The 24,944-nt window shown below is 37.1% G+C and overlaps 1 protein-coding gene across 1 annotated transcript in view; it reads left to right on the forward strand.

Moving 5' to 3' along the window:
* The first annotated feature begins 985 nt into the window (after window positions 1-985).
* Window positions 986-24,944, forward strand: part of TBC1D24 (TBC1 domain family member 24) — a 37,857-nt gene continuing 13,898 nt past the window's right edge. Inside the window, exons 1-2 of the mRNA XM_044656726.1 lie at window positions 986-1,469; window positions 19,419-19,534. The gene's annotated coding sequence lies outside the window, so the exon portion shown is untranslated. The remainder of the gene's footprint in view (window positions 1,470-19,418; window positions 19,535-24,944) is intronic.

Consider the following 24,944-nt stretch of genomic DNA (forward strand, 5'->3'; position numbering starts at 1 on the left):
GAGCGGAGAGGAAGAGGGAGCAGCTCTGCCTGAGTCTCTGCCTTTCTACTAATGAATTGGGGAGGACAGGGGTGGGGGGTGTTTGGGGGTGGGAGGGGAGGTAGAACTGTTGGTGGCATGTACCACAGAGATTACTCTGCATGCCATCTTTGGCTCCCATTCCATAGGATCACCAGTGATGCTAATTTGGCAGGCTAAGGATCAACTAAACTGACCTCAATGCCTGAACCTGTAAGTCTGATGTCTTACATATGGAGAGAAAAAAAACACAAGTCTGTTTTTTCTCCCATAGATTTGTATTGCTTTGGAGCTTGCAACATGTATCCCAACATTGCCGTTATAAATTTAAAAGGTGATAGCTGTTGATGCTTCTTTTAGCAAATGACTTGAAGTCATTAGGAAAAATACTATCACATTTTGGTACATGTCACAGATTCCATCTTCCAGAGGGTTCAATTTAACTTTAACTGTGTCTAGGCTCAAAAGATAATTTCTGCCTTTTAATAAATAATTTTTTAGACTCACATATCAGTTGGTATTTAAGTAGTTCTCAGATGGATTTGTTGTCTTTGATTTTTTTTTAAACCCTTAACTTCTGTGTATTGGCTCCTTGGTGGAAGAGTGGTAAGGGTGGGCAATGGGGGTCAAGTGACTTGCCCAGGGTCACATAGCTGGGAAGTGTCTGAGGCCGGATTTGAACCCAGGACCTCCCATCTCTAGGCCTGACTCTCAATCCACTGGGCTACCCAGCTGCCCCCTGTTGTCTTTGATTTTTAAGAATATTGGAGAAAGGGACTGCTAGGTGCCTCAGTCGATTGAGAGCCAGACCTGGAAATGGGTGGTCCTCAGTTCAAATCTAGTCTCAGATACTTCCTAGCTGTGTGACCCTGGGCAAGTCACTTAACCCCCATTGCCTAGCCCTTACAGATCTTCTGCCTTGGAACCAATAAACAATATTGATTCTGAGATGGAAGGTAAAGTTTAAAAAAAAAAAAGGTATTTAGGGGAAAGGAGGCAGCTAGATGACTCAGTGAATAGAGGGTCAGGCCTGGAGATAGATGATCCTAGGTCCAAATGTGGCTACAGACATTTCCAAGCTATGTGACCTTGGACAAGTCACTTAAACCCCAATTGCCTAGCCTTTATCACTTTTCTACCTTGGGAAGAAAGAAAAAAGAATGTAGGAGAAAGAAGAAATATGAAGTAAGGTGGATAGGGCCCAGAGTTAGATGTGATATGAAAACCAAGGAACTTTGGTAATTCTTGCAGTCATATAATTTACTGGGAGCATTCTGTGGTCCTGCACATAAACCAGTGAGTATTTGTTAAGTGCCTACTATGTGCCCTATTCCTTGTTACTTGTCCATAGATCATCTCCAGAAGACCAGGAAGATTTTGTTGCTTTGAGCACCATGGGTTTGAGGTTCAACCACCATTTCCAGTTTTGGATCCTGTGTACCTCCCAACAGGTTTGGCTATTAGCTCTCTCCTTACCTTGGTATGAGCTTCCTACCTGTGGCAGCCCTGCATTTTCTGTGACTAACATCTCATTAGTGGTTACATCTATGTTGTACCTGGCACGTGGCCCTCATTGTCTGCTACCCTTGAAGGACCAGAGATTGAATTCCATAGTAATTAGCTAGTTGGTAGTTACTGTGGAATTCTAATCATTATTAATATTTGAAAAATTTCTATAGCTTATGCTATAGCATTGAAACAGCATGTATCAATCTTGTACATGTGAACATCAAGCTTCTCTCTTTTTTTTTTTAAACCCTTCTGTGTATTGGCTCCTAGGTGGAAGAGTGGTAAGGGTGGGCAATGGGGGTCAAGTGACTTGCCAAGGTCACACAGCTGGGAAGTGTCTGAGGCCGGATTTGAACCTAGGACCTCCCATCTCTAGGCCTGACTCTCAATCCACTGAGCTACCCAGCTGCCCCACATCAAGCTTCTCTTAACTGACAGAACTTAAATACCTTTTAGTGACCTGGCTATTGTTTCCTTTCCAGAACAGTCTTCTTCATTCTGGCATTTGCCATAAGAAGTACTTCTTCATTTTCCAGAGAGGAAGTTTTCCTCCTGTACTAAAGTACAGGCCAGACATAGCCTTTTGTGAGGTGTCTAAGGCTTTGTTTGCTCTATATTTGGCTGTTCTGAATCTTTTATCTTCAAAGATCCCTAACAGCCTTTTTTACTGGAAGCTTTTTGTTCTTTAAGATGGAAGAGAATTAAGCATGAGGCAGCTTTCTGTTTGTTTCTTTTCTTGCTTTCATCTTTTCTAATCTAAAAGATAGATTCTTTATCAACAGAACCTTTTTTACTGTGTACGTATTAACAATCTGTATTTATTGCCTATAATTAACCTCTCATAATTTAATCCTAAAATGGATATCCCATAATAATGGGACTCTCCCCCTTTTAATTCTGAATTTAACAAACCCAACTAAAATGAGAACTTCCACATACACAGTATAACAAAGAGAGGTTTGCATGTGAAACTGCAAATCTCTATGTACAACTTTTCTTTTTAACTTATGTAACAAATTCAACATGTTTCTTTCAAAGCTTCTGAGAATTTCAAAAACTGTGTTTCAATAATACTTATTTCTTTTTCTTCCCCAATTTTGGACAATTTTATCACTAACCCCTCTTTCTCTCCTCACTTTTCCCTCAAATGAGGAAAATGAAGAATAAAACCTTTTTTTTTTACTGAAATAACTGAACAACAAAATTTATCATGAAGATATAGCAAAAATAGAAATAAGGTATTTTCCCTGCACACAGCACTTGTGGGCACACTCTCCCCTAACTTTCTCAGTCTTTTGAAAGAGACCTGATCCCTAATGGTTAACAAAACCTTTTTATAACAAGTATGCCGAGTCAAGCAAAACATTACCAATGTCTAAAAATGTGTTTTTCATTTTGCACCTTGAGTCTGTCATCTCCTGATTATCAGGGTGTATATGACATGCCTCGTCATTTGTCTCTCAAATTCTAGTTAGCTATTACGTTGATCAGAGTTCTTGAGTCTTTCAAAGTTGTTTGCCTTTGTAAAGTGTTATAATTGAATTTTCTCTTGATTTTGTTTGCTCTTTATTAGTTCTTCCCAGGTTTCTTAGAAACCATCAACTTTTGCCATTTCTTATGGCACAATAGTATTACTTTACACTTATATGACATAATTTCTTCAGCAGTTCCTCAGCTGGTGGACACCTATTCCCTATCCCCACCTTAGCTTCTAGTTCTTTGCTATCAAAAAAAGAACTACAACAAATATTCTTATAGAAAAAAGTAGTGTAGAGGCAGTAGTGCAGTGGGAAAAAACACTGACTTTTAGTCAAAAGATCTGGTTTCAAATGCCAATGTAACCTTCACCAAGCCATTGAACCTATTGTGGGGCATTAATTTACTCATATGTAATATGTCAGGGCTGAACTAGATGACCATTTAAGCTTTCTTCCAATTCTAAATCTATAATCCTTTATTTTATTTCCTTTTCTCCACTCTTCTCTTCCTCTTCCACCTCCCCCCCAGCCTTAATCTATCTCATCTTTCATTCAACATCCACCACTTTAAAATCTAGCTGAATACTCCAAGATACCTTCTCATATTAATCCTACTCATTTTGATCATCCTCTCTGCTTTTATTTATAAAGTACCTACTGCATATAAATATCATACTAGATAATAAATGGTGTGAAAGACTTGGATAAACCATGTTCCCTGTGTCTAGGTTGAAGTTAATGTAAACTGAGGCACATAGTTCTAAACATGTTCAGTTTATTGAGTAAAGTAACAATTCAGCAAATAAAAAGACGTTGAATAAGGGCAGACAGGTCATTTTTGCAGACAAAAGGAAGAACATTTAAAAGTTAGAAGGTAGCATTATAGATGGGGAAAACATATTATTGGTTACAAGTATCACAAGTATGAAAAACAATATGATTAACTGGAAATTAGGAATAAAGGGCTAGCAACAATTCCTCCCTTCATCTTAAGAAATGTTCATCATCTGAATACATCTGCAAGGACAAATTTATCAATAGTGGATCAGACCACTAGATAACAGACTAAACTCCCTGACAGCCACTTGCATCCTTCAAGGAAAACAGAGTTCCTTGAGGCAAGAATAAAATAGTGATTAACAAAAGAACTAAATTTCTCTCAGAGGGAGTGATTTATAAGAAAACTGAGTTTCCAAACTTAATTCTGAGACAAATGAAACATGACTTAAGCAGTTAAAAAATGTCAGTGAGGATACAGAATGGTATCAATAACAAAATAGAATCAATTCAGTTTTTCCAATTTTCACCTAATTTCATGGAGTTAAGGAGACTGTATAGTTACAAAGTAAATTCACTTACCTATTTTGATTTTAAAATAGAAATGTACATTAAAAAGACAAAGAACTTAAAAGACATAAGCACAATGACCAATCATAACTCCAGTGGACCATTGATGAAGCATGCTTCCCACCTTTTGAGAGAGGTGATAAGCTCAGGGTGCAGAATGAGATGTATGTTTTTTGGATATGGCCAATGTGAGAATTTGTTTTGCTTGACTTTGAATATTTGTTACAAGGTTTTTTTCTTTTCTTTTTGCCTAATGGAGTGAGGGTACAAAAGAGATAAAATAGATTTTGTTCATTTTTTTAAAATTAAAATAACTTTTAAAAAGAAATGTACAGAAGATAGAAGCAAAACCAAGTAACAAAAAGTGAGTATAAGAAAGTAACATAGTCCTGTAAAAAGTATTAGTTGTATTAAACCTCAGAATGACCTGAAGCTGATGAGCTAATGACAACAAAAAATACTTTTAAAGTTATATTGTGCTAAATAGGGAGGATCAAAGAAGTGATATGACTTTGGATGGAGTAACTTTGAAGTGACTTTGCTTGCAGTGGACTTCAGATCTAGTTATTTTCTCTGGATGGCCCCCATGCCTAGAATTCCCTCTCTCCACTTTTCTGGCTCTGGATTTTTCTGGCTTCCTTCAAGTCCTTCAAGCTAAAATCCCCCTATAAAGGAAGCCTTTCCGAATCCCTCTGAACTCTTGTGCCTTCCCCTTGTTAATCATTTCCTATTTATCCTGTATATAGCTTGCTAGTTTGTGATTATTTGCTTGTTAGTTCCCTCATTAGATTGTGAGTTCCTTGAGGACAGAGATTGTTTTTTTTACCTTTCTTTGTATCTCCAGCCCAGTGCCTGGCACATAGAAGGTGCTTAATAAATGCTTTTTGCCTGAGTGACTGAACAGATAATGACCACTGGCAGCAAGGAAGTGGATTTGCTCAATTCTGGTTTTGTTTCTTTTTTTCTTTGTCAGGGACAATGATTTTTACACTGGAGATAACAAAATAAAAATGACTAATAGGGACTTGATAATCAAGATAAATAAGAAGATAGTAAGAGAGCCCTTAGTTGCTTTTGATAAATTCCAGTCACCTGGCTCAGATGAATCACATCCTTAGGACCTAAAAAAATTGGCAGATGTGATTGCAGAGCCATTGTCAATGCTATTTGAAAGATTATGGTAGGGACAGCTTGGTAGCACAGTGGATATAGCACCAGGCCTGGAGTCAGGAGGACCTGGGTTCAAATGTGATCTCAGATACTTCCTAGCTTTGTAACTCTAGACAAGGCACTTAACCCCAATTGCCTAGTCCAGGGGTTGGCAACCTTTTTGGCCATGAGAGACATAAACGCCACATTTTTTAAAATGTAATTTCGTGAGAGCCGTACAGTGCTCACAGTGCACGCTCCTGTAACAGCGCCTGAAAAAAAAAATGGACTTTATGGCTCCTGCAGAAAGAGCCATATGTTGCCGACCCCTGGCCTAGTCCTTGCCACTCTTGGCTTAGAATTGATACTAAGACAGAAGGTAAGGGTTTAAAAAAACAACAACATGGAAAATGGGAGTTACCACAAGATTGGAGAAGGGCAAATGTTGTGCCGATTTTCAAAAAAATGAAGAGAACAAAGTCTACAACTACAGGCCAGTCAATCTGACTTCCATTCCTGAGAATAATCTCAAAAAGATCATATGTAAATATAGTGAATATTTGGAAGTGGCAGTTACAGAAAACTAAAATGATTTCATCAAGAACAAATCATATCAAATTGTCATATATTTGACAGGTTTATTTAACTAGTAGATAAAGGGGATGCTATATATGTGTTTACTTACAATTTAGCAAAGCTTTTGATAAAGCATCTCATATTGTTCCTTTGAAGAAGATGGAAAGATATGGATCAGATGATAATAAATAGATTCAGGACAAATTGGATATCAATATTTCAAGAGTAATTGTTAATAGTTCAGTATCAATATGGAAGAAGTAAAGTGCCCCAGAGCTCTCTTCTTGACCCTGCACTGTTTTTTAACATTTTTATCAATGACTTGGATACAGGCATAAATGATATATTCATGAAATTTGCTGAAGACACAAAGATGAGAGAGAGACAGCAAACACTGAGAAAGGCAGGTTCCAAAAGGATCTTAACAGGCTAGAGAAGTGGTGTCAAATTCAAGTAGAACAGGATACCTGAAGGCCATATATTGACTTAGAAAACCACAAATTAACATTATTATATTGTATTTTTATTTATTTTGGTTTTTTGTTTTGATTTTTCGATTGCATTTTAATCTGATGTGACCAAGAAGAGTGAGTTTGATACCTCTAGGCTAGAGGACAGGGTTGATTCTAATAAGAGGTAATTCAATAGATCAAAATGTAAAGTCTGGCCAGAAATTAACTATACAGATATAAGGTGAAAGTGTCATGGATAAGCAGCAGTTCTGAAAATGACCTGAGGGTTTTAGTGGACTGTAAACTCAGTTTGAGTCAGCAGTGTGATATGAACAGCCCAAAAAGCTAGTATAATCTTGAGTTGCATTAGGAAGGGCTTAGATTCCAAGTACAGAGAAGTGATAATCCCACTGTGCTCAGCACTTCACCTATCCAATCGGAAGTATTGTGTACAGTTCTGGGTGTCATAATTTAATCTTGAGAGTCCAGAAGAGAGCAGTGAGGATTGTGAAGGGCTTTGAGTTCATGACATAAGAATTGGACATGTTTAAACTGAAGAAAAGAAGATTCGGAGAGTATAGGACAACTATGTTTAGGTATTTGAAGAGTTGTCATGTGGAGGAGGGATTCACTTGTTTAGTTTGACTCCATAGGCTAGCACCACAAACAAAGAAATGGGTAGAGGTTGTAAAGAAACCATTTAGACATGATGTCAGAAAAAAACCACAAAAGGTGGTAAATTTTCCTCCTTGAAAATCTTCAAGCAGGGGGCAGCTAGCAACTCAGTGGATTGAGAGCCAGACCTAAAGAAAGGAAGTATCCTGGGTTTAAATCTGGCCTCAGACACTTCCTTCTCTGTGTGACTCTGGGCAACTCACTTGATTCCCATTGCATATCCCTTAACGCTTTTCTGCTTTGGAACTAATATACAGTACTGATTCTAAAGTGGAAGGTAAGGGTTTTTTTTTTTTGTTTTTTTTTTTAAAGAAAATCTTCAAGTATAAGTTGGACAACTGCCTGTCAGATATGTTATAGCAAGAATTCTTGCATGTATAGGTTGAACTGAATGGGAACTGAAATATCTTCCAATTCTCAAATTTAGTGATTTGGGGATGTTATCAGCACAGATAATTGTTCTGAGGGAAGGAAAGGAAACAATGTATTAATTAAATTAATTTAATATATAAAGTAAAAAAAAGTAAGAAAAAGGTAAGAAAATAAAGTAATTAAATACATTATATATTATATACATTTATATATGCATATATATACATATATGTGCACCTATTGTGTGCCAGGCACTGTATTAAGTGCTTCACAAATATTATCTCACAATGTTATGATATGAAGCACATTAGATAATTACAAAACAAAATGTTATGTAAGGACTGACAGGAATGGCATTATTATTCAGGGTGTGGTATGATCATGGCAATTTCATGGAAGAAATAGGATTTGAGTTAGGCTTTAAAGGATGATTTGGAGTTCAGTCAGCAGAGGAGAGTGGGGGAATTCCAGGCATAGGGAACAATATGAGCAATGACATGAAGATATGAGAGTACATATCATTCCAAGAACAGAAAATATAAAGTGTAGAATTTATAGAAGATTGATGATATGAGATTTTTTTTAAAAGGCCCAGATTGCAGAGTGCCTTGGATATTAATCGAAGAAAATTGAACTTTAATGAGGCAATAGTGAGCTACTGATTTTTAGCAAAACAATATAACCAGGGGCAGCTGGGTAGCTGAGTGGAGTGAGAGTCAGGCCTAGAGACAGGAGGTCCTAGGTTCAAACCCGGCCTCAGCCACTTCCCAGCTGTGTGACCCTGGGCAAGTCACTTGACCCCCATTGCCCACCCTTACTAATCTTCCACCTATGAGACAATACACCAAAGTACAAGGGTTTTAAAAAAAAAACCAATATAACTAGCAGTAGTATAAGCATTGGAAGAGGAGAGAGAAGGATTAAGAAGCCTAGTAGGAGGTAATGGCTAGCATTCAGACAGGTGGTAATAAAGGACAATACACTAGAGTGAGAGTGGTAACAATAGGAATAGAAAAAGAACAGATACAATTGGCGAAGGTGGATAAGATGATTATTTGTTTAACAAAGTGTGACTAACAAGAAGAACTAAAGGTTCTAATACAGAAAGCACATTTGGCCTTAGAAACATTACCAAGTTTTAGTAGGATATACCCATAACTAGAATGTGGGTCTAAGGGTGTACCTTATTATAAGATAAGTAAAAAATATTAAAATGAGGCAGAATAACATTGTATATACAGTAATTGTTCTCATGTGAAGAAATCTAAGAACCAAAAATGGGAAAGATATGCTGAAAAGAATTTAATTAAATTCAGTTCAATTTCACAAATATTTATCAAAGAAAAACAATATGACAGAGACAAGTAAATACAAAATATATAAAAGTAATTTGAGGAAGGGAGCCCTAACAATTGAGGAAGACATTGTTGGACAGGGTAAAACATGAGTTGAAACTTGTAGTGGAAATGAGAAGGAAGAACATTATGGGCAATGAGATAGGATATGAATATTATATATTAGAAGCAGCAAGTAGGCCAGTTTGGTTGGAATTTTAGTGCATGAGGGAAGAATAATGTGAAATCAGCTAGAAAATATAGACTGATGGCAGTATTATGAAAGGTTTTAGATACCAAATGGACAAGGTTATACTTTATCCTAGAAGCAAAAAAGAACCATAGAGCCAAATGAGCAAAGGAGTAACAGAATCCGATTTGTATTATTGGAATATCAGTTAGGTAGTTATGTGAAAGTAGGGTGATTGTGGTATGAGAGTGGAAATAGATAGCAGAGGTAGAATTGACAGAATTTGGATGACTCTTAACTTGCAAACTTGAGTTATTAGAAGACTGGTAGTGTCTTTGACAGTGAAGAAGTTAAAACAAAGAGTGGGTTTAAGAAAAAAGATGAGTTCAGTTTTAGACATGCCTAAAAATGTTTAAGTAAGATCTAAGTTGAAATGTTCAGCAGGCAGGTGATAAAGGAAGATTGGTGCTTATGACAGAAATAAAGTCTGGATATATATATAGGTTTGGGGTCTTATGTGAAGTGATATCTTTAAACCCATGGGATCTGATGAGATCACTGAGATACAGTGGAAAGTGAGAAGGCAAGAGAACTTGGACCTCTTGTTCACCCTTGTACATAGAGATGATTGGTAAATGATGATATGGTAAAGGAGACTGAGAAGCAACCAGACAAGTAGGAGAAGAACTAAATGAAAGTAGTATCATGAAAACCCAGGAAAGAGAGAGTGTCCAGGAGGGAGTAAATGGTCAATAGTGTATTGAATAAAGATCATTGGATTTAGCAATAAAGAGGTCATTGCTGACCTTGGAAAAAGTTGAACAGATCATGCCAGACTACCCTCCCTTCCCAGACTTGTAGATTAGAAAAATGTAGCTATAATTCACCTGCTCTTTTGGATAGATGTAGAGATCTGGGCTCAACAGGAGGAGATTAGATGAATTCAAAAATGGTTCAGTGTCAGCTTGGAAGGAAGTGTCCAGTGAAATACCCTAGTAATCTATTTGACTCTATGCCATTTAACATTTTTATTAGTGACTTAGATAATGGAATAAATGGAATGCTTATCAAATCTGTAGGTGACATAAAGCTAGTACAATGAAATACTTTAGTGGGGTAAGACATTGGCCAAATCTATTAAGATGATTTTTTTACATGGGTTCAAAGAATTCCCTTCCCAAGTACAAAATGGGGGAGACAAGGCTAAACAGAAATTGGTCTTTAAAAGATCTTGGCTTAATGGACTGCAAGCTACATTATGAGTCAGTGGTGTGATATATGGCAGCCACAAAACAAAAGCTAATGTGATCTTGAGCATCATTAAGTGACCTAATTTCTAGAAAAAAAGATGTTAATTTAGTTTCAATGTATGCTGCTTTGGTCAGACTGTTTTTGGAGTATTATATTCAATTCTAGGCATCATATTTTGGAACAGCCATCGAAAACCCTTGGAGTTGGGAGATATAATATAAGGACTCAGGAAGCAAAGGTCACTGCATCATAGAGAATGGATATGGGAAGGCCTGGGGGAGGTAAAGTATAAGGAGACAAAAAAAGATAAGAAGGGGCCAGGTTATGAAGAACTATAAAAGCTAAAGAGGATTTTATTTTTGATCCTGGAGGTAATAGGAAACAAAGGAGTTGATTGAATGGGGGGCAGGGTGGTCATATCATCAGGTCTGAACTTTTAGAAAGATCCATTTGACCAACTTAGTAAAAAATTGATTGGAGTAGGGAGACACTTGAAGAAGGCAGACCCATCAGTTGCCTATTTACAACAGTCCAGGTATGAGGTGATAAAAGTCCTACACCAGGATGGTGGTAATGTCAAAGGAGAGAAGGGGGCATATATGAGAAATGCTATGAAGGTAGGAATGGCAAGATTTGGCAGCTGATTGGATTATGGGAGATGGAAGTGAGGAGTCCTGAATGACACTGAGGTTATCAGTTTGAGTGGTTGGGAGATTAGTGGTTCTTCCACATTAATAGGGAAATTAAGAAGAGGGAAGGGTTTGGGGAAAAATTTAACAAATTTGGACATGTTGATTTTAAGATGTCTATGAAGAACATCCAGTATAAGATACCCACTAAACAGCTAGAGATTCAAGACTAGAGGAAAGAAGTTAGGACTGGACAAATAGATTTGAGAGTAATCACATAGAAATGATAGCTAAAAACAAGAAAGTTGATGCCATCACCAAGTGAAATAGTATAGAGAAAGAAGATGACTCAGGAAGAACCTGGGATTATAGGCATGATACCCTTAAAGATCCAGTAAAGAAGAAAGGAATATTCAAGTAGGTAGAATAAGAACCAGCAATGTCTCAAAAACCTAGAGAGGAGTATCAAGGAGTAGAGGATGACTCTGACAATGTCCAAAAGTCTCCTTAGAGGTCAGGAAAAGTGAGAGTTGAGAAAAGGCCATTAGATTTGTTAAGTGATCACTGGGAACTTTGGAAAATGCAGTTTCAGTTGAATGATGAGGTCAGAAGCTAGACTACTAAGAAAGAGTTAAGAAGAAAGTAAGCATTGACTATAGACAGACTTCTCAAGGAATATAACCACAAATGAGAGATGATAGGATGATAACTATTGGGGATCAAGTGAGGGTTTTCTGAGAATAGGGAAGACATGAGCATGTGTATTTGAATCAGAGAAGCAGCCAATAGACAGGAAGAGATTGAATGTAAGTGAGAGAGTGGGGATGTTAGAGGAAGCAATCTGTTGGAGAAGGAAGGCTGGAAGGAGATCGCTTGTTCATACAGAAAAGTTTGCCTTGGCAAGGAAAGAACCATCTCTTCATGTGAAATGGATGAAGGAGATTGCTTCAGAAGGCATCTGAGTGACATGAGATGAGAGGAGAAGAGAGAGCTCTCTCAAATGGCCTTAGTTTTTTGTTGTTGTTGTTTTTTTAAAACCCTTACCTTTTGTCTTGGAGTAAGTACTGTGTATTGGCTCCAAGGCAGAAGAGTGGCAAGAGTAGGCAATGGGGATCAAGTGACTTGCCCAGGGTCACACAGCTGGGAAGTATCTGAGGCCAGATTTGAACCTAGGACCTCCCGTCTCTAGGCCTGGCTCTCAATCCACTGAGCTACCCAGCTGCCCCCTCAAATGGCCTTAGTTTTGCAGTGAAATAGGAGGCAAAATACACAGATGGGGAGGAGGGGGAACTCTGAGAGTTTTGAAGAGTCAGAAGATTTGGGAAAGCTATGGTGGTGAGATAGGGTCAGTTAGGAAGGTGTAAAAGGATTGCTTTTCTGAAGTGAGGACCTAGTACAGATCATGTAACATCAGTTTATAATTAATCCAGTCAGCATAGTTGCCTGATTTCTTCCTGCCTTTATTCAGCAGATGTGCATAAAAGTGAAAGTAGTAGATGCTGAAAGTAGTCCAAGGCTGTGGCTTGTCAAAGTGAGATTTTTGGTAAAATAAAAAGGATAAAGGAATTTGAGAGAACAGCATAAAATTGGTTCACCAGAGGATCAAGATGTGGAAGGAAGAGAATGTAGTCAGTGCAGGGATGATTACCTGGGAAAGAAATATAGAAGTATAGAAGAATTGGAAAATCACAGAATAGCATTTGTAATTTTTTAAAATTAGTAATTATTTTTAATTATCATTTTAAATCTATGATTTTTTCTAACATCATACCTAAATTAGCCTCTTTACAACTTCTACCCTTTGTTCCTGGTTCTGGCCTTTAGGGTCCATTAGCACAAATCTAATTCCTGTTTCAAATGCTAGCCCTTTAAACACTAAACACCTTTATCATGTTCCTCTTTGTTATCTTTCCCTAGGCTAAACATGTCCACTTCAACCGATCTTTATGTGCTATAGACTTTACCATCCTGTTTGCTCTCTTCTGAACACTCTCTGGCTTACCAATGTCCTCCTTAAACCGTGGCACCCAGAAATAATCACAGTACTCCATATGGAGTTCAACAAGGACAGAGTATAGGGGGACCACCACTTCCCTATAAAAGGGTTCTTTGATCATGGCTGAAACTTCAACACACATCTAGCCCAACATCTGGGTTCTTCTACTATGTCCTAGGAAGAAAACCTAGAAAACAATAATCTAAGTCTAACCTTGGAAAAGATGATCAAGAGCTAGGAATTAAGGCCTGAGAAAACAAAGTCAAACAAGTATCTTAGTCAAATGAAATCAAAATAACCAGTCCTCTTGCCCCTAGCTAGCAAAAGCCATTTCTGGGTTATTCTTTGTGGAGGCTGGAGATTACAGACTCACTTTTGACTATAACTTTTTTCCTTACCCTCTAGCCTCCCCTGTAGATTTGTTGAAGAAAATTAAATGGATAGTTAAGTATATCATCATACACTATTTTACTTAGCAAGGAATCCAGCTTAGTTGTGTATACTATAATGTGAAAATAAATTTTTAAATTTAATTAGTTAGGAAAGTTGTGTTCCTCATTTTATAGATGAGAAATTGATGGGTCTTGTGACTCAGTATTTGTAAAAGACACCAGATAGGAACATACAGTGAAATATGTTTAGTCATAGCTAGGAAAAGGCACAATGTCCTGTGGCATCTGAGAAGGAAAAGTTGATGGATACTCTGAAGGGCCAGTCTGTCTCAGAAGATCTACAGCAGCAGCTGAAAATTGTATTAAAAAGAGTTTTGGTCAATGTCAAGAGAACTGCAGGGGAGAGATGATGGAAAATGAGAGGTAGATTTGTAATCTATCAAAATAGAACTAGGGTATCCAGGAATAAATTTGTTTTGGCTGTAGGAGTCAGCCCCAAAGTGTTGTTTTAATAGAAAAAGAAATAAGATGGGAAAAGACAGCATGATATTATATGACATATGTCCCTACTGGAAATTTGGAATGAAAACCAGATTCCAGTGAGGTTCTGAAGGGCTATTGGACACCCTGGGGTTAAGTGGTGAACGAGCTGAACTGAGATAGAGCAGATATGATTGGTAGCACAAGGGTCACTTTGGTTCTTAGAGTAGAGCTATCAGGTTCCTAGAAGTCATCCTTTCTAGTTACCAAGATAATAAAATTCAAACTAACATGTTTAAAAAGAATGAATTTTTTAGGTAAGATGGAATTTGGTTTCCATGACTTAAAGAGCCCTTTTGTGTTTTCAGTTTTTGCAGCTGGTGATGAACTACAAAAATACCAGTAGTTATATCTGAAAAGAAAGAATGATAGAAGAACCTGGGCAAAATTTGCTTTAACATCTTAATTTGTTCATTGTGTCCTGTACTCTTATGTGATCGAAGGACAAAAATGTAGGGAAGTTCTTTGTACCTCTACCTGCTATGTGCTGCTGAGTTCTCACTCTAATTTGACCTTTGGTTTCGAGGATCTTGTTAGCTACAGGGACTAAACTGGCTCTTCCATGTTACAGCACTATTTTGAGCTCTAATTGGGGAGAGATGCAGAAAAGCTGCTAAATTCTTAGAGAGGTCCAAATTATAACCAATGAAGAACTGTTTCATAGGGGAAAGAACCTTATAAAGAAGGTCCTCATAGACATTTTTTTTAAAACTCCTACCTTCTGTTTTAGAATCAAAACTAAGTATTGGTTCCAAGGCAGAAGAGCAGTAAGAGGTAGGCAATGGCGGTTAAGTGACTTGTCCAGGGTCATGCAGCTAGGAAGTATCTGGGGCCAGATTTGAAATCAGGACCTCCCATCTCTAGACTTGTCTCTCTATCCATTGAGCCACCTAGCTGCCCTTTCTCATAGACATTTAAATAGGCAAACCTCTAACTTGGAGTGGAAAAATTTAAGCATTAATGACTATAAGCTAATCAAAGAGCTACATTCCATCCTTATTAGATACCTTTCACTAGTCTTTATATTTTTTATCTTTAATTATAAACCTAATAGATCTAGAGGCTGGCAAGAAGGCCAGAATAATCTAGGATCTCCAAGTTGTTCCCGCACCATGAGTACTCAGCATGTGGGGGAGGATACAGCACTTGAACACAAGGGTGTTCTGGAGAAGGGAAAGATAGAAAATATACTTGATTTGACCAAAAAAAAAAGTAATTGAAAATATCCTTTATTTCCCTCCCATTTTTGTTTTCTTTTAAGTAACATCTAGTTTTATGGCAGAAATGGAGTCAATATCCTAAGGAGGGAGGGGGTCAGGATGGGGGAAGGGGTTAGCCTGAGCCAGTTGAGGTGTGGGGAACATTTGAGCCTAGGGTTATAGATTAGAAAATACTTCAGATATCATTTAGTTCAATCTTATCTTACAGTTAAGAAAACTGAGGCCATGGGAGGGTAAATGATTTGCCCAATGTCACAAAGGCAGTAAGAATTAGTAGGGGTAGAATTTGAACTCATTTCTTCTGTCTTTAATGCTTTTTCCTTTCTTTTTCTTTTTTAAACCCAAACCTTCTGTCTTAGAATTGATACTGAGTATTGGTTCCAAGACAGAAGAGCAAGTAAGGGCTAAGCAATAGGGCTTAAGAAATTTGTCCAGCGTCACACAGGGAGGAAGTCTAGGGTCATATTTGAACCCAGGTCCTCCTGTCTCCAGGCCTGACTTGATATCCACTGAGCGACCCCATCTAATGCTTTTTCCATTTTACTGCTTCCCTTGTTTTTTGCCAAGTTTGGCCCACTTTACTAGTCTGTGCACTTATATTAAAATATTGGGAGGATTACTGATCTGAATATCAGCTTAGGCTTATTTAAGGTTTGTTAGGCTAATATTGTCTTCTGTAGGAATAATAATATAGAAAATAAACAAGACTAGGATTTTTTTTTTCAGCTAATTTGGATAATCGTTTTAAGTTATGTACCACATTTTTTTGGTTTGGTTTGGTTTTCAGTAGAATAAAGTGAGTCACTCAGTGTGTGTAAATTTGATAGGGTTTGGACTAGACTGATTTTATTGCTTATAGGGAACTCCCTGACAAGCAAACTCCTTCTATATATGATTAGTACCCTCTCTGCAGAACTGCTACCAATATTAAGGAGGCCACCTTGAAAACAGTAAAGTCACTTGTCCTAGGTCACACTTATAAGCCAGCATGTGGCAGAGGTATGAACCCAGGACTTCCTGCCTCTGAGGCCAGATCTTTATCCATGAAGCCAGTGCATCTAAAACTTTTGGACACAAGCAGAACAAATTCCTGCATTGGCCATGTCCAAGAAATATTTGTCTTGATCTGTACTCTAAATCTGTTGCCTCTTGGTCAGGAGATGGGTAGCATGTTTCATTATGAAATTCCAGAGTTCTCTGGAATCTGGCTGGTCACTGAATAAATTAGTGTTCTTAGTTCTTCAAAGTTTTTTTCTTTACAGTGTCATTATTTGTATAAATTGGTCTCTTGGTTCTATTCACTTCATTCTGTACCAGTTCATATCAGTTTCCCCAGGTTGCTCTGAAATCATCCCCTTCCTCATTTATTACAACACAATAGTATTCTGTTACATTTGTACACCACAATTTGGACAGCCATTCTTCAACTTATGGACAGCCTCTTAATTTCCAGTTCTTAGCCACCATAAAAGGGAACTTGCACAATTTCTTGTCTTCCAGATATGTCCACTAATAGCATTTCTCTGTGACATGAAGCTTTCCCACCTTCTTCTTTCCCCTTCATAAAAACCACAACAGATTTAAAATCTGATGCTCCTGCCTACTTAAGAAAATCCATTGGGGAAAAAAGAAAATTCATTGGGAAGCTGGGCAAAGTCCAGGATAGCAGGAAGCCCTTGGATAACTCCTTCATGCTCTTTGCAAGTCCTTACCTTGCAAAAAGGCTACCTGACCTGCCTATACTTTGGTAAGCACAGCTCTACTTTGCTTCTTCCAGTTAGTCCTTTTTAAAGGAGATTTCTAAGGGATAATAAATGGCTTTGGAGCTTCTAGTTTAATATTCAACCTGAATCTGGGGAAAACTCGGTAAGGTTTAGTACTCCTCTGGCTAGTGCCTGTCTTATTTATAAACATGTTTGCCATTTTGAAGAGTAATTAATGGGATGGGGGTGGGAAGAGAATGAGAGCAAACAATAAAGTTAAAATAAGACATTTAAGCTGAACTAAGATGACTAACAAATAGAGAAAAGTTTGGCCTAGACTTTACTGAGCATAAGTTCTACTCTGAGTGGTTCTAAGCTATAGCCCAATAGTCTTCAAACTTTTTCTATCATGCTCCCCATTAGGAACAAAAATTTTTACATGCATCCTCCAAAATGTATATATTAACTTATAAATTATATAATTTCCTATTATACTAATAATTGTGTACATTATAAAACTTATGAGAAGCAACGTTGGCATACCAAAACAGTTCTCAAAATATGGTCCAGGTGCCCAGGTGGGGCAGGGAAAGGGTGGTCCCTAAAAGTCAAAATTCTTCATCATACTAAGACATTTTAATTTCCCAAATTGTAAATATCAATAGATATAGCACACATAGAAAAAAACCTCTTTGAGGGGTTTTCCATTTTTAAGAGTATAAAGGGGTCTTGAATCCAAAAAGTTTTAGATTGCACTGGTCTAATGGATACAGATCTGGTCTCAGAGCTAGGAAGTCCTAGGATCATAGCTCTGCCATACTGACCTATAGGTGTGACCTCAGGCAGGTCCCTTAACTTCACTGTGCTCTAGGTAGCCTTCTTAATGTTGGTAGTAGGTGCAGAAAAGGTGCCAATCCTTATTGGTAGAAGGAGTTTGCTTGTCGGGGAGTTCCTTATAAACTATAAGATAAAATCAGTCTAGTCCCAACCCCTATCAAATTTATACACACACAATTTTAAAAGGATGAGGTAAAGATCAAATACTATTTGTATTTGAGAGTAAACAGGGAGCCATTGGAGTGACATGCTCAGATTTGCACTTTAAGAATATCATTTTGGAAGATGTGTAGAAAATGGATTGTGGTGGGGAGAAGTTTTTCCAAGAGAACCACTCAGGAAGCTATTGGCAATAGCCCTGGCAAAAGTGATGAGGGCCTGAATGAAGGTAATTGGGCTATGTGAGTAGAGAGTGGGGGGTGACTATGAGAAATATGGAGGCAGAAATAGCACATTTTAATAGCTGATTTGATATGGGAGATGAGGGAGAATGAACATCAGTAATGATATAAAGGTTTTGAATTTAGGTAACTGGAAGGATACTGGTGGTAACCTTACAGAAATAGGAAAATTTGGAAGAGAGAAGTAGGTTGGGTAAGGAGAGGGAAGCAGACAACATAAGGTCACAGCCCATCCATGCTTGCTAATACTGAATGATTCACTTTGTTCAACCTAAAACAAAAATGAGAAGATTGGGGAGAGTAAGACGGGAAATGAGAAAGAGGGGTTCTTATTCCCTGGCTACTCTCTTCAAGAGCGCAGAGCCTGCCAATTGAGGGATCCTTGAAGCAGCCATAATGTGAACTGAGGGGCAGGATATACTGGGAATACTGGAAACAGAATGGGATATTTTGCCTGCAGCAAAGCAGCTGGTAATAGATGAATAGGGCCAGAAGTAGAAAGGTTAAGAGCTGGGAAATATTAAGTGGGAAGGGGACAAAATAGGGGAGTTATGAATGATAATGGAAAAGAGGGTGGTTGTTATGTTAGAAACAAGCCCACACTAGGTTATAAATGGGAAACAAACCCACAATAGGTTTTCAAGGGGATGTGACCATTTTCTCACATTCCCTCCATCTCAGTTGGTTGCATGCTTTGGGGGATCATGTCACGGTCCCCACTTTATTTGTTTATTTATTTTTAAGCCCTTACCTTCCACCTTTGAATCAATACTATGTATTAGTTTTAAGGCAGAAGAGCAGTAAGGGCATGGTCCTCACTTTAGAAACCACTGCCATAACCACCATTACCTCCATCTTAGAATTTAGGGCTTTAGGTAAAACTCTCTGTTGTTACCTACAGTACCTTGGCTCTTAGACTAGAGGGTAGCTGGACTTCACAACCAGGTTCCTCCTACATTTAACAAAGAACTGGAAGGAAGAAGAGCTCTGCCTGATTTTATCCCAAGTAAAGATACATAAATAAATGTAGATTCACCATTTTTAGGGTTCTTTCTCTATGAGCCAGATTATTCTTGTACCAGCAGCAAGCCTAGGTAAATTTGCTGGACTTCTCTTAGAAGGATTTTAAGATGAATGATTGAAAATCAGAGTTATTCAATCACTAATCAGCATGCACAATTTTAATAAACATTTTTTATTTTAAAAGATACTTTCTTGAATTTGATATAACCATGATAGATCATCTTCTGAGCTCAAAAGATGTGGGAGGTGAGGGAAGCAAAAAGATGTTGGTTCCATTTTTAGAAGGCAAACATTTTTTAAAAGTAAATGACTTTTATATTTTTCAGATTACTTTTCCAGACACATCAGAAATCTGAACCAACAATTTGGTTATTTGCGAAAACTGTCTGAAGCCGCTATTTATAACAACAGTGGACTAAATTAACAGTCTCCAAGTCAAAAGGTTAGTCTCAGAGGTTTGTAAAATGTGAGAGCTGAAAAAGACTTTAGGGATTTTGTTTCATAGTCATGTATGTATATAGAATATTTATGCCAAAGAATTAATCACCTATTGGCCAGCCTGTTGAATGAACCTCTCCGTTACTTAGTTGGGCTGGTGCTCATTTAGTATTTGACATGGAGCCAATACCCAAAGCCTCTTCAATTTTGCAGACCAACTGAGGCTTTCATTCTGCTGGAATAGCCTTCCAGAATTCAAGTCATTCATGGCTAATGTGGGAATTTTGCATGACTATACAGATTTGTAATAGATTGTTTTTTCTTACCTTCTCTATGGGTGGGAAAAGGGAAGATAGAAGAAAGGGAGATAATTCAGAACTGGAAATAAAATTTAATTTAGAAAAATAATTTAAGTCATTTCCATGCCATGATAAAGCAGCAGAATAGGATTTTTGTAGTCCTGGCAAAATATGACAAAGATAAAAATACAAACTGGTGCTTAGGTCTCTGAAGCTCCCTCTAGTTCCCTGTAATGACAGTGGCAAAGAGAAGAACAAAAAGTACTAAGAATCAGTTTTTAGCCATCTATAAACATTCATTTAATTGATAATTTAAATGTAAAATTCTTACCCAGTGACTATAGTTGAGTTGATAAATTATTGGAGGAAATTAATGGAAGAACACATCCACATTGACATTCTCACTGTAAATTTAAACTAATAAGAAAGTTACAATTAAATGGAAGAATGAATCATAGCCATTTTCTCCTCAAAAATGAATAAAGGAATTGGTGAAGTTGGTTTCATCTTGTACCCATAGACAACAAAAAATGTAGTTGTGGCTTATGTGTCAATATTTATTGCAGAGCATTAAGCTATAAATTCCACAAAGATCTTTATGAGATCCTCCAAACCTAGTCAAAGATATACCTTGACATTTAGTGACTTCTATGTGAAGAGCAAATGCGGAGAATTACAAAAATATATTGGGAAATATGATTTGAAATTATGGAATGAAAGAGGCCTGAGGATTATAATTTGGAAATCTCCATCTGTAGGTATGATGTCTTGCATATGCTGGATGCTTTCTTTAACAAAGGAAATGAAGCCATCTCCTACTTGGTAGATTTCAAAAAAAATTTTGAAATATCAACAATAATGTGGAAAGTCCTAATTACTAATAAGAAAAATGCATGTTAAAATGATTCCAATGTTTCATCTCAAGCTCAACAAATTACTGCAAAGATGTCAAAAAATGAATAGTCACTTTTGAAGGAACTATAGGAAGATGAGCATGCTAATATGCTGTTGGAGTTATGCATTGGCCTGACCATTCTGAAAAAATTTTAGTTATGTGGAAAAAAAAATCACTAAATTATTCATACTCTTTGTTCCTTACTTGTTGTTCAGTTGTTTTCAGCTGAGTCTGACTCTTTATGACCGCATTTGGGGTTTTCTACTTTTTACAGATGAGGAAACTTAGGCAAACAGGTGTAAGTGACTTAACCAGGGCTACACAGTTAAGTGTCTGAAGCTGAACTTGAACTCAGGTCTTCCTGATTCCAGGCCTGGTGCTCTATCTACTGCACCACCTAGCTGCCCCAGAGCTCTTATTATTGGACATATGCCCTTCCAGGAGGTAAAAGACAAATAAAAGGTAACCTCATATTATATACCATAATGTTCAGAACAGCAATCTTGTGGTAGAAAAAAGACTAGAGGCATGGTGAGTGCTTATTAATGAAATAAATGAATAAATTGTAGCATATAAATTCAAGGAAATATTATTTTGCTATAAAACTGAACATGAGACTCAGAATAACATGAGACTCGTATAAACTGTTATAAAATTAAGCAGAACCAAAAGAACAATGTATGTGATAGCTACAGTGATATAAATGAAAACACTAAAAGCTAAATATGAATAATTATTATGATTAATTTTGGCTTTTTGAGAAAAGATGAGGGAAGTATCTCCTTCCTTTTAATAGAGAAAAGAATACAAGTGCAATATTTACTATATTGGCAGACATAATTCCTATGTCTGTTGGTTTTCTTTAGCTTTTTTTATTTGTTACCTGAGTTGTTTTTATGTTATATCCAGAAATAACCGATGATAGAACAAAATTAATTTTTTAAGTTGGAAGATGTTACTACTACCATACCACATACACAAAATACAAACATTGTAAAATGTTAGAGCTGAAAAGGACCTGAGTCAAACCCTTTTGTTTCATAGTCATGAATGTATATAGCAGGAGTCAGCAACCTTTTTGGCTGTGAGAGCCATAAACGCCACATTTTTTAAAATGTAATTTCATGAGAGCCGTACAGTGCTCACCGTGCGCGCTCCTGTAACAGTGCCTGAAAAAAAATTGATTTTATGGCTCCTGCAGAAAGAGCCATACGTTGCCGACCCCTGGTATATAGAATGTTTTATGCCAGAAGGAAATGTGTTGCCTCTGAAAAATGAGAAATGAATAAAGGTAAAATCATTGTTTTTCATTATGACTATTACTTAGAGATTTAACCAGTATGACATATTTATCTTAGTCAACAAACAGATGTGGCAGGCAGCCCAGTATGACACCAGAATACTTGCTCATTTGAACATTATTAGAGAGGAAGATAATGGGGGGGGAGGGGGAACCAAAAACACTAGCACTTTATAAAACAGGAAGAAAAAAAAAAGAACAGTGAAGAGGATAACAAGCCTTCAGAAAACTTGACTTGAGGCACAGCTAACCCAGATCATCTCAAGAGCATTTGCAGGGAAAAAAAACTTTAAAAAAAATAATAAATAAATGTAAGATGGAATCAATCTTCCAGAATTTCAATGGTGATCTACTTTCATCATCTGAGAGAGTACAACCATAATATTTGGGAGCCACCACCTCACCTCAGTACCTCTTAAGTTACCCTCAACCTGGCTTGAGGATAATTTCACCTGTCCATGAGGTAGAGGGTTTTCTGTACATAAGGTCTTCTCCTGAAGAATGGACAGATGAAAACAATTTGTTAAATTATCATGAAGATAGCTGAAATAGAAGAGTGTGAAGCTGACAACTTTGTGCAACTCTGTCTTCACTTAAATCCAATTCATGAACAATTCTAGACATCACTCTGTGATGCCATTGATCCTCTTTCAAATGAAGGAAAAACAACTTCATAAGTACTGAGGTGGTAGAGGTAACTGAAATATTACTGAAGAACAAGGAATAGAAAATTAGGAATTATAGTTGGACCTGATCAAATAACATATAGAAGAAATCTACTCTGAAGGCAACACAATTGTAGCAGAAATTTTTTCTTAATGAAATCTAAGGAGAAAATCCTAAAAGAATGTTAAAGATTATAAACGATCCATTTTAAAAAAATAATGACTACTATTGTTAACTACTACCAACTCATCTCTCTAAGATCTGTATGTGAATGGTCCATTTATGCATCAAGGTTATCTTTGATAGAAAATATGAAGAGAGAATAGGCATGCTATAGCAGATGATTTTATATCATGACATACAAATGACTCAGGTATAGAGAATGCAAACCCCCAATTTGTATATTTTCTTATCGCAAAAAATATTTAATTCAGTAGGAAAAAATGTATCCTTAATGACTCTCCCACAAGGTATTGTCCTATGCATGTGTTAAGATCATAAAAGATTCCTTGATGATATAATCACCAAGAGAACTTTTTATTCAGTTATCCTCTATCAGTATCTAGTGACTATTAAAACAGACCTGCTTTCCACAAAGGTGTTCACTATTAACAGGGAAAATGTCCTGTTCAAGGCCCAAATGGATAACAGAATATCCATATAGTGAGGTAGTCTCTTTGTACATGACATTGTTCAGATTGCACTGAACCCCAGAATTCTATAGGACCTCTTCCATGAGATTCAGGGTAACCCTAAAGAAATTTTCTTTTATGCCAGAAAATAAAATATATATTGCCCAGAATTATTACTTGCTGCTAAATGAGCAACTCTTTGCATTAGACTGGTGTTGCAAATGGACAATGAGGTAGGCCCAGAATTGAACAGGAGGAGAATGTAGATAGAATGTAAACCTCTTGAGGGCAGGGGCTGTTTTGCATTTTATCTGTATGTCCCCATTGCCAACCAGCACAGTGCCTTACATGTAATGGACAGTTTATAAATTCATGTTGGCCAGTGAGAAATGGAAGGAGAAATGTTTGGCAGATAAGTTTATTTGACTCTTGCTTAAATGAGAGCATAGGGTAAGATTTCTTTTCACTTAATTAAATTTTGTCAAGTTTTAGGAGACGCACGCTAAAGGTTCTACAGTGCTGTTTCTGAATCTCTCTAACCATCTCTGGTTTGTCTCCTCCATTCTTCCTGGGATAATGAAGGAGAAAGAGATGTAGCAAGGGGAAAAGGACCTCTTTTATTTTTCCCCAAAATTAACCCTCCCAGTGCGCATATACAGACTACATATAACATAGATTCATGACACAGGCATCACAGATTTACAAGACAAACATGTAACATAAGTCCCATCAGGGAGGCTGAAATTGCTGGAATAGGTTTTTCTATTAGAGGCATACTGGTTCCCTTTTTTCCTTGGGTCATTTGTTTTGCTACTAATTTACAATACAGAGTAATGGGAAAGGAAGTAGGGGCCTGATAGAGGCTGGTGCTACTTAAAGCAGTTTGGAAGAAATCTCTTATATAAATAATTTGCATTCTAGTTGTTTTCTGTCTGAATCTTTGTTTCATCCTCATATTCAGAATTCCACAATAAATATTCTTCTCCTGATATTCAAGCTTTAGCTATTCTTTTTCAATCATTCTGGGGGAGAATGTTATTAGAAAGCGTCTCCTATCATGCATGGGAATTATTCTGGCAGGTATCAGAGCCACTTCGTAGTAATAAGCAGGAACCTGTATCCTTATTAGACAATTCTCCACAAATTTATCCTTATCTTGCCTCACCTTGGGCACCATTATGTAAAGGCCAGCTCTACGAGTAGCTCATGGGTCACGGAAGGGGGAGGAGAAAGATGATTCTGGGATTACAGGAGGGTCAAACTGACAGAGAGACATGCAGAATTCTCTTGCAAATCAGTGACAAAGTTTATTGATTTCACAAAGCTATTTTATAGATGATTGGATCAGGCAGAGGGATTAGATCACTCATAATGGAAGTCAATGATTAACAGGATGGAAACAATGGATTTAGATTATTTAGGTGGCTTAGAACAGAAGTTTCTATAGGTAGTAATATAGCATGTCAATTCAGCATATCAACATATGGCCCAGCTTTTTATAGAATACTGTATGTTCTTCTCACAGAACTCCTGCATCGGTAATTCTTTCTTTCTTTCTTTCTTTCTTTCTTTCTTTCTTTCTTTCTTTCTTTCTTTCTTTCTTTCTTTCTTTCTTTCTTTCT

This window comes from Gracilinanus agilis, chromosome 1 (assembly GCF_016433145.1).
Source record: "Gracilinanus agilis isolate LMUSP501 chromosome 1, AgileGrace, whole genome shotgun sequence".
Lineage (NCBI taxonomy): Eukaryota > Metazoa > Chordata > Mammalia > Didelphimorphia > Didelphidae > Gracilinanus > Gracilinanus agilis.